The sequence below is a fragment of the Schistocerca nitens genome, chromosome 2 (genome assembly GCF_023898315.1).
Source record: "Schistocerca nitens isolate TAMUIC-IGC-003100 chromosome 2, iqSchNite1.1, whole genome shotgun sequence".
NCBI lineage: Eukaryota > Metazoa > Arthropoda > Insecta > Orthoptera > Acrididae > Schistocerca > Schistocerca nitens.
Window position 1 is genome coordinate 491,519,847 of NC_064615.1, and position 16,839 is coordinate 491,536,685.

The following is a 16,839-nucleotide window of genomic DNA, read 5'->3' on the forward strand; positions in this document are numbered from 1 at the left end:
ACATGTAAAAACATTGAATTGACAAGGAAGGGGGTAGTCAGAGTGCAATTTCAATGTTTATACTGTATCTGTGATTTATGTAAAGTATCTTCATGGATAAAACGCTTTGCTGCCGTGGTTATTCTGCGCTCAGTTGGTCCAGTGATCCTTCAATTTAATAAAATCAACTAATAATACATTTTGTTAGTGTTATTTAAGGGTGAGTCATGTAAATGTTATGTAAGGGTGAGAAACCGAAAATCTATCAGAAAGAAACAATTATTAGTTCATAACATTTTTATGATCACATGGCACAGCAACATAGTCAATGACCAATTCGTCTTGAAAGAAAGAGTTTTATGTGAAGCTAAATGGATCATTTGGATCAGCATAGCTTGACTGAACTATCAAATGGCTTATGGTGAAATTAAACATTTCAACATTTTGTGTTAATGTGAGATGTTAACTACCAATAAACTTTCAGAAAAAAGAAAAAATGCTAACTGGTAGAATGGTAGCAAATAGAATAATTCCACCTTCCTACATTTTAAATGGCAATAGCTAGAAAAGCATTTCTGAAATAGAGAAATTTTTGAATGTTGAATATAAACTGAAGTGTTTCTGAAGATGGTTGCCCAGAATGTATGTAGCCATGTAAAAAAGTGAAACAGGGGCAATAAACATTTCAGACAAGAAGAGAATAAAACGTTTTGCAGTGCATTGCTACTGAAGAACGCCAAAGATTAGTTGAGTAAGTAGGGTAAATAATGAAGAGTGATTCAAAATGAGGAGAAAAGAAATTTACTGCACAACTGCACTGAGTTATGGGAAACATCCTGAGGCATCAAGGAATCTTCCGTTTGGTGGTGGTAAGAAGTGTGTGTGGTGGGGAGAGAGAGTAAAAATTGTAGACAAAAACCAACGCTTGACAACAGTATTCAGGTCCAAACAGATATAGGTTGCAGTAGTTATGCACAGATGAAGAGGCTTCCACGGAATAGACTATTGTGAAGAGCTGCATCTAACAGTCTAAGAGGCTGAAGAGAAAGAACAGAGTGAAAGGGAAGGAGGCAGGCAGTGACGTACGGCCAGAGGTGAGGAGCAGCAGGTAGGCAGCAGTGGGTGGCAGTGCAGGGCTGGCGCGCAGGAAGGCCAGCAGCTGGATGCGACCGCGCACCACCACCAGCACGCCAGTCGCCTCCTCTGGTACTGCCGCCACCTTGCGCTGCGGCGCTGACCACGTCCACACAGTTGCCCGCTCTTGCAGTTGCTGCACAATCCCTCCACACGCTCTTCCCTAAAACAGCAGTGCACAGTGCTGCTACAGCTTGCCGCATCTAGATCGATATGAGAACAAATACAACAACTGTGAGAGGTGAAAATGTGGAGTTAAGCATTTGTGAGCTCAAAACTATTTTTTAAAATTGCTTCTTTTTGAGTGAGTGCCAGTGCAGCAGTCAACGAAACAGACAATCCAGGGAGCCCGCAACTGGCGACCAGAATAGTATCATCAAATTATGATCTTTACTCTTCTCCTTCTCGATTATTTGTTTATCAGTTTGGTGGAGATCATTAGGCACAATGGATTGAGGTGTCACTATAACTTTATTATATCGTTTGTCGATATATCCAATTATAGTACCCAAATGGTGCACAATATTCGAATAAAATACTGGGGACCTCACCATGGCATGTAATATCTCAAAAATAGAAACACTCCTTGGCAGCGATACTAGTTAGCTCTCCTGCAGGGAGGAATTTCTTTGCCATGCAACCCTTCTGGAGCTCACTGTGAAAGGCTGTACTGTGTGTATACGATCTTTCTGTACACAGTAATAAAATTCGTGTTAACGTCACTCATGAGCACTTGGCTTCATTACATAAGGCAACGACACTGGAATTCCTACACTGATGACCCACAACATACAGCAACTTCTATTTCGACGAAACAAGTGTACTTCGTGTGTAGTGTTTGCTTCGGCAGTGGAGTCATTCTACGACCACCGTACTTTCGAACAATTCGGACAGAATGGTGACTTTAAAAGTGACTCATATAACGTTCTCTTCCAACCCAATTAGAGTACAATTTGTGTGAAACACGAAAGTGACATTCTATCATGTCTTACCGCCGACAGCAGCAATGGTGAACAGGTCCACCAATAATGTGTAACGCATTTCAGCGTCTTTTGTGATTTCGGTGATGAGGCAAATCTTGTCACACATCAACAAGACAGTATTCAGGCAACTAATTCAAATACCCATGAAGACATCACTTGCGCTTTTACTACTCCATCCACATTGGGAATGATCCAGAATAATCAATTTGTAGTTCAATGTGGAGCCCTGCTAGCTGGTCCACGTGAGAAGCCCCATGGTTTTGCACCCATGCTATGTACGGTCCACGGGATCTGGTCCACAGTCGACTTAAGAACGAATGTTCCAGCACACTTCCAACAGGATTTCTGTGGATCACCTATATGACAGGTTTCTCAACCTAGTCTATCAACCTCCAAATCGCAACATCCAGAAACATGTTTCGCAGTCATTGAATCCGTACTATACAGTTCTGGAATTTTCGATGATACTTTCAGTTTCGTGGGCCTACTAAGCAACATAGGGGATCATGTCCCCATCATTAGTGATGTGATAGGAGCACCTCCGGTTAGAGACAAGTTCGACGCAGCATAGGCAGTATTACTCCAAGACACCAAAGCAACAGCTACAACGAATAATTTTTGAGGAAAGACTGGGCGGCAGACGCCATCTCGGCCGTGAAGACATCTCTGTGAATCGATCAACCAGCCTGTTATCCCAGACACCATGCTCTGGCTGCTCTTGCTGCTGCGGCTGTGTTGACGTTGATCACGTTTTGGCAGCTGGGCACACAACTGCTCCGTGCCGAGCAACCACTCACAGGCAGATGTGATCTGTACAACAACGCCACCTACAGCTCAAGCGAGTGAGTGAAACTACTTTTTCCCAAACTGCAAGTGATGGCAGTAGACTGTATGTGTTAGGCAATGCAACAATTCAATACTTCCTTATAAACACTGGTTCTAAGGAAAGTATCATTCCTGAGGAACCACCACAAACAGAACATACGACATCTGTCATCCATCTGAGTACCACAAACGACACTCACAACAGATTATTTTGAACCTTCGGTCGTATTTTGTACCTTGGTTTGCACGAAAAATTTACGTGGAAATTCATTACTGCAGATGTTCGTGAACCTATCTTGAGCATGGAAGTTCTCCCTCGATTTCACCTCTACTTTGACCTAACGCTACGGATGATCAGGCAAACCAGCAGTGGAGAGTCAGTGCCCAGTATCACTGACAGTCAACCAGCACACTGACATGCAGCTTCAGAGTGGACTATTTAGGAACAAACCCCTTTAAAACCCACTTATATACTCCCATCTACAACTTCTTAACAACTGTCAGAGTTCAGAATTGGAACTACAAGTGGTGACAAAGAGCTATGAAGAAAAGAGAAAGAAGAGGTTCAGGCTACACAACGAAAATTTGGAATTGAAAGCTTGTGCGTGCTCGTTAGGTAGGGATCTGGATGCTATAGAATAGTATTTAAACCAGTTAAAGCAGGAAAAGCACCGTCATCTGCCAGTTCCTGGTGCAAACGAGACAGCACCCACTGAGATGTCAATCGACTGCTGGACAGTCAGTGATACCGTACCACACGACCCACGAAAAACACAGGTCAGTGCCTGAAATTTCTAAAAGTGTGCATGCAGCCACTAAGTGTGGACCCTGTATTCCCCACACTCGTGCACAAAATGTAAGGACAGTGGCATCAGTCACGACACAGACAGAAGAATATATGCAAGAAGAGGATGAAGACAATGCGTCATCTCATTAGTCACTTGCCACAAGCGAACCTTCCGATGCCACAACTGGACAACTTTCGCACCGACCGGCAATCTCGCTATGTTGCATCTCATGACCCTCCCCCTATCTTAGTTATTATCAACTGCTGTAAAGAGGATGAAAGTTAACTATTCATATCCTTTTTTTTGGAAAGTTCGCTACTGATTCTGCTGTTGCATACATACACAAACTCTGAGTTATTATTATCGCGAGTGGTAGCTAGCGAACAGTTGTCCATAATAGTCAGACGGCCCGGTATGGGGAGAAGCCGTGTGTCAGGAGAGGTCGCAGACTGCTAGTGGCGTCAGAGGAGATTTTTGCTTTAATCGAGGATTTTTGGTAACTTGCCTTTTGCCACGCGTAGTTGTTGCTTGCTTGGGCACTGGAGGGCTTTAGTCAGATTTGTGTATGCATACATTGAGAGTAATATCTGTATCTTTGTTGTGACCACATTCATCATCTTTAACTAAAGACATTGTGGAATAATTAAAGTTTTTGCTAATCAAGCTTTCCACGTAAAAGAAAGGTCTGAGTAAAGGTTGTCAGTGTATGAATCTTCAATTTTGAAAATATAATGAATTAAAAATTTGAAGCTGTGAGGAGGGGCCTTGAGTCGTGCCGGCACGGAAGCTCGGTGTGATCAGTCAGAGGGCTCAGGCTCTCTGTAATAAGAAACTGAGTGAACGAACCATGGACGTCATGGGACGTCAGCACCGAGAAAATGCAACTAACAATAACGAACAAAACGAGATTTAAAAAAAAAAGTTGGTAGAGCACTTGCGCGCTAAAGGCAATAGTCCCGAGTTCGAGTCTCGCTCCGGCACACAGTTTTAATCTGCCAGGAAGCTCCATATCAGCGCACAGTCCCCTGCAGAGTGAAAATTTCATTCTCAAAAGCTTTATTGATTCCTTTTATTTTTTACACTTCTTAGGACTTCTTAACTAAACCTCTCCTGATCATTTAATTCCTATAAATATAAAATAAAGGAATGGTTGCATGGGTTACTTGGTCTGTGAAGAGGGAACCAAACAGCGAGGTCATCGATCATCTTGCATAACTGTGACCATGCAGTGCACTCTGCATGGATTACAGTATTTCTTTTGAACTATTGTAGCACGTTCCTGGATACAATATATTTAGGCAGTTGTAGCGGCAAGACGAGGTAAGGTGTCTGTTGCGTGCAGAGCATTGCAGTACAGTTGTTAGGAGACGTTAGAGAATATCTTTAAAAACAGCAGTCAGATACTATAAGAACTGATTTTTCACGATTTATAGGAAGAGTAATTGATTTCTATTTTTTGTTCTCTATTAAAATACTGACATTTCAGAATAAGGGTTTTCATAATACAAGTTGTATGACTACGTATCAGATTTCATCTTAACCATAATGCAGTTTCACTAGATTGCCTTCCAATTTTTGGGAAAAATTATAGGAGACGATAATATTGTCAGAGATAGAGCTTTACAGTTTTCGTACACCTTTCAGCAGTCTAATAATAATTACAACTTTTTGACTGAAAAACTTTCACCTGTCGACCTGTCTGCCAGGATTTCGTTTCGTTGCTTGATTTTGCAGTTAGAAGTGCATTTGCAAAATTTCATGCGGTAGTGGTAGGTCAGAGGTTGTTGCATTACATTTTTGTTGCTTGCACGCTGATCAGCATTAATTCAGCAATTTTCTGGTTCAGAATTTGTTTATTTATTTTGTAACAGTGAGGTTAACAATTTTGTGTTAAGATATTTGTTTTGGAGTTTCGTGTCAATTTCTTTCGTGGTACAAGGACAACGAAAGCTACAGCACAGATAGGTATGGACGAGACTGATAGAAAAGGCTCCAAACCGTCCGCCCCGGTAGCTGAGTTTGTTTTGGAGTTTCGTGTCAATTTCTTTCGTGGTACAAGGACAACGAAAGCTACACCACAGACAGGTATGGACGAGACTGATAGAAAAGGCTCCAAACCGTCCGCCCCGGTAGCTGAGTGGTCAGCGTGACAGACTGTCAATCCTAAGGGCCCGGGTTCGATTCCCGGCTGGGTCGGAAATTTTCTCCGCTCAGGGACTGGGTGTTGTGTTGTCCTAATCATCATCTTTTCATCCCCATCGACGCGCAGGTCGCCGAAGTGGCGTCAAATCGAAAGACCTGCACCAGGCGAACGGTCTACCCGACGGGAGGCCCTAGCCACACGACATTTCCATTTCCATTTCAGCTGCAAACCAAGTTTCGGAAAATTTGAGACATACTGTAGAAAATTCTTCTCAGGATGATGAAGTCGGGGAACCATCGAACAATACTGTGAATAATCAGTGTCAGCTATTTGTCAGTCATGTATGAAGAACTGTAGGGAACTACACGCATTTCAGAAGGGCAAACTAGCAATCCGATTTGTCCTGAGAGATTCAGGTATTGCTTCTACTTTTACAGAGCAAAGTAATTTTACCTTCCCCTTTGTCAGTAACAACGTTACACAGTTCATACTAGCTCGACTTCGTGAGATTAAAACATCCAATGACGACTTTCGTGGAGAGATAAAAGACTCTAGGATGAGATTAATGACAATTTAAATCACAAATTCGAGGAAATGTCAGAACGGTAGAAAGCACAGGTACGCGAGGAACTCAAGCCTGATAATAATCTTAAGTCGGAGCTTGAGCATGTAGAGTCTGTTGACATTGTTGAGTTGAGACGACAGACGTCATAACAAGATTTGCCAATAGAGGTATTAGCACTAAAGTTCGAGTCATTGCAGTTACAGACTAACAGTGAAGTTTCAAAGATGCAAAATCAGTTGATGACCGTTGCAAAACGAGTCAAAGAATTATCCGAGCGAGTGACGTACACGAACAATGATTTAGGGTAGGTCAGACGACACTCAGCCGGTTCCGTCCGCTGATACCGAAGAATGTCAGTTTCTCCAACGTTTTGAGGAAGGGCAGATGACGATTAATTAGCAAAATAAACGTGACTTGAGAAAGGTACAGGAACAGCTTGACAATATCGAAGAAAAGATCGGTCGCGATAACGATACCAGTAGTTTCAATAAAACTTCCTGGCAGATTAAAACTGTGCGAGCACGGGGCGTGAGTCGTGCTTGGGTAGTTCAGTTGGTAGAGCACTTGCCCGCGAAAGGCAAAGGTTTCTAGTTCGAGTCTCAGTCCGGCACACACTTTTAAGCTGCCTGTAAGTTTCATATCAGCGCACACTCCGCTGCAGATTGAGAATTTCATTCAGTAGTTTCAATGGTTATCATATTGGAAATTACAATGAACAAACTAATTTTGGAAATGCTGTTGAACTTGGTATGTTAGCAGAACACAATGACTGGAATGCAGGTTATCGTATGAGAGAAAATTCGTCTGTTCAAAAAAACGATGAGTTTGATTACAAACATTTTCTCACAATTACGAAATTTAAAATTTTTCTCGATGCCAGAAATTCACCCAAAGGAGTATAACAATTTGACTATTCTTTGCCAACAACATGGCCAATTGGCCACAAATTTGAATTCATTTGCAGTTATCTCGAGGGACAACCTGCGACAAGAATGAGATAGATACCATGCGAATGTTACATTTACAGTGATTTTTATTACGCATTCTTGTCCTCTTACTGGTCTGAAACAACTCACGATCGCGTGAAACGTAATATTATTATGATGCAGAATTATGAACAATCGAATTTCTCAACTCCTGTGCAGTTCTTTGAAAACATGATGCTCAAGAACAGATATTTAAGTAATCCGTACAGTCCTTCGGAATGAACCCGCATTTGTTTGACTAAATTACCTATCAGATTACTCCACATTGTTTTGGCAGACCGTTGTAAGAATGACTTGGAAGCTTTCCCAGTTCGTTTGCAAGAACTTGAATTTAACGATAATGATCAAACACACAAAAACAGTAATAATCAGTATTAGGAAAATTTCCGTCCGCGGTATAAGCGAAAACGAAGATGGAATTCACTTGAACGGTATTATGAGAGGCGTGATGAAGACTACCGTGTGACACATCAGCCCTGCAGTACAGATTACAGACGCTCAAGAAGTGACCATCGGAATTATCAGTACAGGAACAGAGATCGCGGATCGAGTGAACATAGACGTTATGGCAATGGAGAAAATTTCAGACGTAATGATAATGACACAATAAACCGAAATTGGCGTGGCCACACAAATTCTGATTCCGAACGTGGTCCTCAGCTTGAAGGAATCAATGCATCGAGCCCACGTGACAATGATAATAATAGCACTTACGTAACACGAAATAATTATGATAACAGATCAAATAAAAATTGGGGTGATCGTAGAAATACAAATACTGAGCGTGGTACAACTGTGGAAATCAGACCGTGCAACCCACACAACAATTCCAGGAAAACGAACCGACACAACAGTAACTAGTAGCTAAGCATGCAAACGAATCGTTTGCAGATGCCAACAATCTACATACGAGCCATATTAACTTTGTAGGTTTTGATGAGATTAGAGACACATTGTTACAAGAAAATGACGACTGTGAAAATACACTTGCACATCCAACTGTAAAAATTTCCATAGGGAACGTTTCACATTTTGCTGGACTTGATTCTGGTAGCCTGATTAACGTTGTTAGTGAGACAGTGTTTAGTAAATGTGCTCAGTCATCTGTTTCCCCAACTTTATCACTATTAAGAACTAAATTGAAAGGAGCGATTCAAGGGAAGACTGCAGATCTACGTCATCAGATTTGTTAGTTTTATGTGTCAACGACACAACTTTTCTGATCGATCCTCTTTTGTCAACACAAGCAATTTTGGGTATGGAGTTTATACGTTAATATAAAACGATGTTAAATTTTTGCGATGCTGAAGTAATGGTACAAATAAATGATGTACCTGTAACACTTAAAATTCCAAGGATGGTTGACAAAGGAAGAAGAAAATGTGGAACTGTTTGCGTTTTCTCTTTCCGCTCGAGGCAAAACATTCACTAAATTTGTCTGACGTTTGCGTGAACGACATAACAACATCTGATTGTGAAGCTGAACAATCTACGAGTATTTGCTCAGAACAATTATTATAAAGAAAGATTCCGTTGACATATTGTATACAGAAATAGAGAAAAGATCAAACAGGAGATACAATCGATGATAGATCAGGAAATAACTGAGCATGGTGTGAGTTAATAAAACAGCTTGTTACACACTGTTAAAATGAAATATGATTCTATTAGGCTTGTTCTCGATTCCATACAGATCAACACTATAATACAACCCCGAAACAAAACGACCAGAAACACTAGACAAACGGTTACACAATTTTCCTGATGTAAAGGGCAATGTTTTCTCTAGATTTACAATCTAGCTTTGGAAAATCGAATTACATCCTGAATGTAAGAAATATACAGCCTTTCTCTCTTTTGGAAACTGCTACCAATTTCGAAAATTGCCATTTGGTCTTAATGTTTTGTCAGCTGCAATACTATCTTCACAAAGCAGGATCTGGTAAGAATCAAATTCAGTTTTTTGAGGAAACGTTAGTGACAGCCCCGGACATTTGCACAAGCCCCGCCCATTTACCCCCCTCCACACCAACCAAGAGTGCATTAATATGATCTTTGGTAGTCCTCGTCGCTGTCGTGTTTTTGTTCGTAGTTTTTTGTTTTACCGCGGTTGTTCATACTAGCAGTGTTGTGCTGTTAGTACTTCTTAGCAGTTTGTGTAATACTGTCAAAATGAAACATAGATATGCACTCTCAATAAAGATATCATATACAAGGTACCTAATCTTGACTGTTGTGGCCAACTGCTGTCAAAACTGATATCTAACAGACATTAAAGTACGATAAGATGTGTTGGAATGACACTGACGAAATTATGTACATATGTTTAACAATAGGCAGCTCTAAAGCTTGAAACACTGAAGAAGAACTCAAAGTAATCTCGTGTCTGCTATAAGCAAGAAGTCATAAGAGTTCACAAGTTACAATTCACCCATTACACAGGCAAATATAAATGAATAATGTCACTGTATAAATATCTGACTACTTGCATTACGCATTTCTACATTATCCCACTCTTATATTCTTTAGTCTTAATGAGATAATCAGAAACAAACCAAGACATCGACTTTGCCTTGTTTATGCACAACATTGACTTTAGACGATCGAGATAATGGACAGCATCCTTGGCGATACTACCAATTAATATTTCCCAACAGAATTTCTTACACTACGCGATGTGACGGAAATTTGCGCTCATTGCAGTTAACAAACATCACATTTTTTGATATAGTGCAGATGAAAGCTCATGAAATAAAAAAGGCAGTGTGGATACTATTTTTATTTTTATTTCTTATTGATGATTTTTCAACTCGCATATTCTTTGAACATATTTCTAATTCTTTTCACAATGGTAACGGAAAAACTGTATTTCGTACTAACTACTGATTTTCTCCCTTGTTATGACTGGCATATCTGTGATACGAACAACTTTGATGTTGGAACATGGGGCAGATCATGGGCGGAGCTTAGGATATGGATTGGTGTGCAGGGGGGTGATTGGGCGGGACTTGTGCACCGTCCGGGGCTGTCGCTAACGTTACGTATTTTTTGGGCACATTGTCTCCACGAAAGATATCTCACCTGATCCAGAAAAACTGAAAGCAGTTGAAGAAATGCTTGTACGCACAAACGATAACTTAGAGAATTCTTAGGCCTTCTGAATTTTTATCGTCGTTTCGTCAGCTGACAGGGATTGTGTACATCTAGACTATGACAGTTCACAGATAAGAATACATTTTGGGACTGGGATGATGCTACCCGGACTGAATTTGATGAACTGAAAACTGCACTGGTAAATGCACTCATATTATCACATCCTGATTTATCTCTTGTTTTTTGTCTCTCGGCGGATAGTTCAGAGCCTGGTACTGATGTACACTTGTTTGAAGAAGCTGTAGAAATGGAATTCTTACACAGAAAAGTATAGCTTTTGCCAGCTGAGTCTTAACCAAAGATAAATGTTACTTTTCTGTCACCGGGCTCGAGGCATTAGCGATAGTCTGGATATTTGATAAATTCCGTTACTTTCTACAAGGCAAACGCACTAAGGTATATACTGATCATCAGGAACTTCAGTTTCTTATGACAGTTTAACTAAATCATGATCATTTAAGACGTTGGGCTTTGTTCCTTCAGGAATTCAGTTTCACTGTGATATACATTCCGGGATCAGAAAACATTATTGCTGATACTCTTTTATGTGCACCTTTTGGTTTAGTCCAGAGTAATGAGAAATATTGCAAGGAAAATAATTTTAGTTCGTAATATATTCGAAAGCCTTTGGAAACTTTATTTCATCTTCATGGTGTGACATTACTCATAGAGCCGTGACGGGGTTGTTGGCGACTAGCTCCATCTGTCGTGTGACGTCCCTCTGTTTTGAGGCAACTAAGAACTTTGCTCGAGATTTTGATGTGGGGCGGGGCGTGTTGTGGCGTGGCCAGTTGGGGAGCGGTAACGGAGAGAAGAGGATGGTGCGAGAGGTCCGCCCGGCGAGTAAGGTGAGCACCTACGCAAGCGTCTTGAGCACGGAGTCTGGCGAGTGGTTGCTGGGCATATTTGTGGGTCGACTTGAATCCATGGCTGACTGCGATAGCCGTTTTCGTGTGTAGCCGGGCCAGCCTACTCTGGGACGTGACACATTGATGAGAGAGTTGAAGCCAGTTTAGCTGTGCTGAATTCTGGGCCCCCTTTGGAACCGGCAATCTTTAGCTTCGATTCGTGAACTCAGTTAAGTTTCCGATTTTGAGGTCTTAACTATTATTTTGTTATTGATACTTACAGGTCTGTTGCAATATCTTAGTTGATCTATTTTCTTACTTCTAAGCGCCCCCCCCCCTCCCCCCCTCCCCCCCCCCCCCCCCCTGGGAACGCTGGGCGCAGTACCTAGATGATTGGGTTTTAGCCACCTCCCTGCAAAACGTCTTTGAACACCAGATAAGTACCTTTCTCTTGTAGTGCAGCCGGGTGCCAATTTCAGGTTACCTTCGAACATTGCAGATGTCATTGCTCTTTCAATTATATTGACTTAGGAGGTGTCTGGGTCTCAAAATTTGCAATTGCTGAGGTTATGTAATTGGGTTTGGTAGCCTAGTTTTCTTTCAGGCGTTTCGTCGTCGTTGTAGAGACGGTATCTTGCAGTGACGAGGGTATACCATTTGGCTAGTTATTGTTGCTTTCGTGTAATTAATATTGGTGTGTTAAAATTTCTTTTGCCGGTTTGTACCCAACAAAAAGCCCCTTGGAAGGCCGGCCCTCTCGTTGTAACCTTCCTTGGCTTTCCTATTTGTTGTAATTTGTGCTCCTTAAGTATAAACCTTCTGGTGCACCCCTTGTGAGGAGGCAATTAAAATTCTTAACTGAAGCTGTTATTAAAGAAGGCCTGCCTGTTTGCTATTTGGTGACTTCATGTAACTTAAGCTGTTATCATTGAAAGCCTGCCTGTTTTCTATTTGGTAATTTTACTTAAGTAAATGGCATCCGTCCATCCTTGAGGGATGATGGTGTAGCATGCTTGGTTCAGAGTCTGCAGCATCTGCTGTGGCTAAAAAGTCCCACTCGAGAGTGGCAGTCTCTACTACAGTTCGGACATGTGAAATTTGAGGGACTTCGAACAGAAGCCGCTCTGTCTCTTCTCTTTGTCCTCTTCCTGATTTGTTCCTGTGTGTGTTCGTCCTCTGAGAGCTGGACGCCGTTGCGCACAGTTACTCGCCACTTGACACGGTGATCTGCAATGCTTTCCCAGCGACTTGGATTGATTCTGGTCTTGGTCAGGTCTCTCTTGCAGACATCCTTGAAACGAAGATGCGGTCGTCCCACTGGTCTCACACCTTCCTGAAGTTCGCCGTACAGCAGCTGTTTCGGTATCCGTTAAGGATCCATGCTCCTGACATGTCCCAACCATCTTAGACGGCGATGACTCAGGAGTGCAAAGATGCTGGTTGTGCTTGCACGATGAAAGACTTCGGTGTTGGATATTCTATCTCTCCAAGAGATCTGAAGGATCTTCTGGAGACAGCGGAGATGGAAGCTGTTGAGTCGAGATTCACGCCTACAAAAAGTTGTTCATGTCTCACAGCTATAGAGAAGGGTGCTTATAACACAAGCGTTGTAGACTTTTAATTTAGTTTTTGTGGTAAGCAGTCCGTTGTTCCATACTCTGTTTTTCAATCTAGCCATGACAGATGATGCCTTTGCGATTCTGTTAGTAAGTTCAGTGTCCATGGACAAGTTGCTACATATTGTGGATCCCAAGTAGATAAAGTCATCAACTATCTGGAGAGGATTGCCATCAATTCTAATGGATGGAAGGTTGGTAGTGCTCTGCGCCATGATCTTAGTCTTTTGAAGGCTGATGAGTAGACCAAACTTTTCACAGGCATTTGATAATTTGTTGATTATATACTGCAGCTCATCTTCTGTGTTCGCTACTAGAGCTGCATCGTCCGCATATAACAACTCACGGATAACAACTGTATTTACTTTGGTCTTGGCCTTGAGGCGAGCAATGTTGAAAAGATTTCCATCAGACCTCGTATGTAGATACACTCCCTCCTCACAGTCTTCAAAGGCAAATCTGAGCAGAAGGGAAAAGAAAATCCCAAATAATGTAGGAGCTAACACTCACCCCTGTTTCACACTGCTATTAACAGGGAATGCTTATGATGTTGTACCGTTGAAGCAAATTGTTGCTTGTGTTTTCTCATGGAAAGAGACAATTATCTGCAGTAGTTTAGGTGGGCATCCAATCTTCTGCAACAGTTTGAAAAGCCCATTTCTGCTCACTAAATCAAACGCTTTAACAAAGTCAATGAAAGCAATATAAAGTGGCCTCTGCTGCTCACGACATTTCTCTTGTAGCTGTCTTAAGGAGAAGATCATATCTACTGTTGATCGGCCGGGCCTGAAGCCACACTGAGATTCTGGGTAGATTCTGGAAGCTAAGATCTGTAATCGCATTAGGATGACTCTTGCATAAGCTTTCCCGGCTACACTTAGTAATGAAATGCCTCGGTAATTGTTACAGTCACTTTTGTTCCCTTTCTGTTTATATAGAGTAACTATCCTCGAATACCGCATACTCATCGGGACATAACCTTCTTCCCAGCTGGTTGTGATAAGTGAATATAAATGTTTGAGAAGAACGGACTTGTTATACTTAATAACCTCTGCAGGGATCCCATCTTCACCTGGCGCCTTTCCGTTAGCAAGAGAATCTATTTCTCTACTAGGTTCTTCCATAGTAGGCATTGCATCTAGTTCTTCCATAACTGGCATTTGTTTGATGGCGTCACATGCATCCTTACTAACTTCATTCTCGGCTGCATACAACTCGAGGTAGTGTTCAACCCAGCGTTCCATTTGTTTGCCTTCATCAGTAATGACTTCACCCGTCTTGGACTTCAGAGGAGCTGTTTTTCTGACAGTTGGTGCAATTGCTTTCTTAATACCATCGTACATTGCCTTAGCATTCCCAGAGTCGGCCGCTTTCTGTATACCTGCACATAAATTCAGCCAGTAGTTATTTGCGCATCTCCTGCTGTGCCCTGTTCTTTGCTTTTCGTAGGTCATCTCGAGTTTTTTCATTTGGGTTTCTTTTGTAAGCAAGCAGGGCTTTCCGTTTAGCCTCAGTGACTGGTTCCATTTCTTCCAAATTTTGCTCGTACCGGTCCTTATTTCTTTTTCCTTTTATTCCATAGGCCAAAAACTGCTGAGTTGTGGATTGCACCCGAGAGTTTTGCCCATTTCTTATCAACATTCCTTTCTGCTTGCAGGTTTCCTGGGAAAGCACTTTCAAAATTACTGGCAAAATCCTGCTTTCTTTGTGTGTCATGAACATGATCTGTGTTGATACGGAGATGACCTCTCGGTTTAGCGTGATGACATTTCTTAGGAGCGAGCCTCAATGTGAACGCCACTAGGGCGTGGTCTGTGTTCAATCAGGACTATGATAACTTCGTGTCAGTAGCACATTTTTGAGACCAGTACGCCTAGCTATGACTAAGTCAAGTTGATGCCAGTGATGAGAGCGCGGGTGTCTCCAAGACACCTTGTGCTGATCCTTAAGCTGGAAATATGTGTTTTTGATACAGAGTCCATAAAAGCAGCAAACTTCAAGCAGTCTCTGGCCATTTTCATTCATTTTTCCCACCCCATGATGTCCCAGGCAATTCGGCCATATGTCGTTATCTGATCCAACTCTAGCATTAAAGTCCCCTAGAATATACAGTGTCTCGGTGCTAGGTACCTTGGCTATTCTGTCACTGAGTAAGTCATAAAACAGATCCTTCTCTTCCATGCTGGATGATAAGGTAGGGGCGTACACATTTAGGATGTTGACAGTGCCACTTGAGGAGCATATTTTCAAATCAATAATTCGCTCTGTTCCACCGGATGGTGGCACAATACAGTCCAGGAGGGCGTTCTTAACAGCAAATCCTATGCCGTGAAGTCTTGGCTCGTCTTGAGGCTTCCCCTGCCAGAAGAATGTGTAATTATCCTCCCTGATACAGCCCGCGTCTGGAAGCCGCGTCTCCTGCAGTCCCGCGATGTCTACATTCAAACGATGGAGCTCTCTGTCAATTACGGCAGTCTTACGGATGAAATCAACCTCTTGGGCATCGTCAATGTACCTTGGACACATGGTCCTAACATTCCAGGTGGCAATACGAAATAGTGATTTCTTTATTATTTCATTTTTGTTGTTGGTAGGTGTACTATATCAACCCGCTTGTCGAAGATTACTTCTAAGCTTCACACACCCCGTGAAGCAGGCGGATAGTGGCGGGACAGCACCTTATTGGCTGGGGGCTGCCCAGCTTGAGGCGGGCGGTAGCTGTCCAATGAGATGCAATGATCTCTTCCACCGTCGGAAGTGGCCCCTGGCACTCGAGTCTTACGCCAATCAGACAGAGCTTATAACCGGTAACTGCCTCTTCCCGTGTTGTGCCGAAGTCCTTGGACGTCGCTGAAGTGTCCTCCAGGATGCTAAAAGCCTGAGCGATAAATATGAAGACACGTGAGTTGCCCAATCATCACGGTCTCCCTCTCGACCTAAATGATAATATCCAGAGGAAAGGCAAGCCAATACGTCTGGTATCACTTCGGCTGCAGGAGCTGCCGAAAGGGGACATAGTACGCCTTCCAGCCGTCTTTGGGGCCCCACTCCAGATTTTCTTTCAGGGTTTTCTCCCTTAGCCTTCATCCCACCCGAGACCAACCACAAGGCAGTGGTGTGTTAAGGTAATTAGAGAAAGAGAAGGAATGGGAACTGAGGAGAGGGTAGGGAATAGGATATATAGGATACAGGATATAAGACGGGTCGTTGTGAGGCATACTTTGTCTGGCTCCTCTGCTGTGACCTGCCCGGCTAGGTTGGACCTGCCAGTAGCTACGCTACCGCCGATATAGCTCTCAGCTTCCTTGGAACACACAAACTCTCCCGCCGACACGGACAGTGCTACGATAAGGCGGTGTCTCATGGGAGTGTTTTACTTAAGTAATGCTGTTATTATTGAAGGCCTTCCTGTTCCCTTTTAATTAAATTAAGAGCTATTTCATCATTTGGCTTGGCTGCTTTTATTGCCCTATTATTGATATCTTACTCAATCTGTGTTGTGATTAACTGAAATTATGATTGCCAAGGGCCTACCTGTCTCAGGGCTATTTATGTCAATAAGATAGTAACAGGAGATGACACATTATGGTCCATGGACCCTAACCTTTCGCCTTAAATCACTTTGACCACATTGTACGTTTCACTCACGAGCAGGAGAAAGATCCATAAGAGAGACATAAGAGAAATGAGAAACCAATTCAAATACTGTGACAAGACAGTTTTGACGTGTATGTAGCACATTTTATTTCAGATGTAGATGTCCTGACAGTCCTGTTTAGGTTTTGTGCATCCCAGACAAACTCGTCAACAAACTCATTT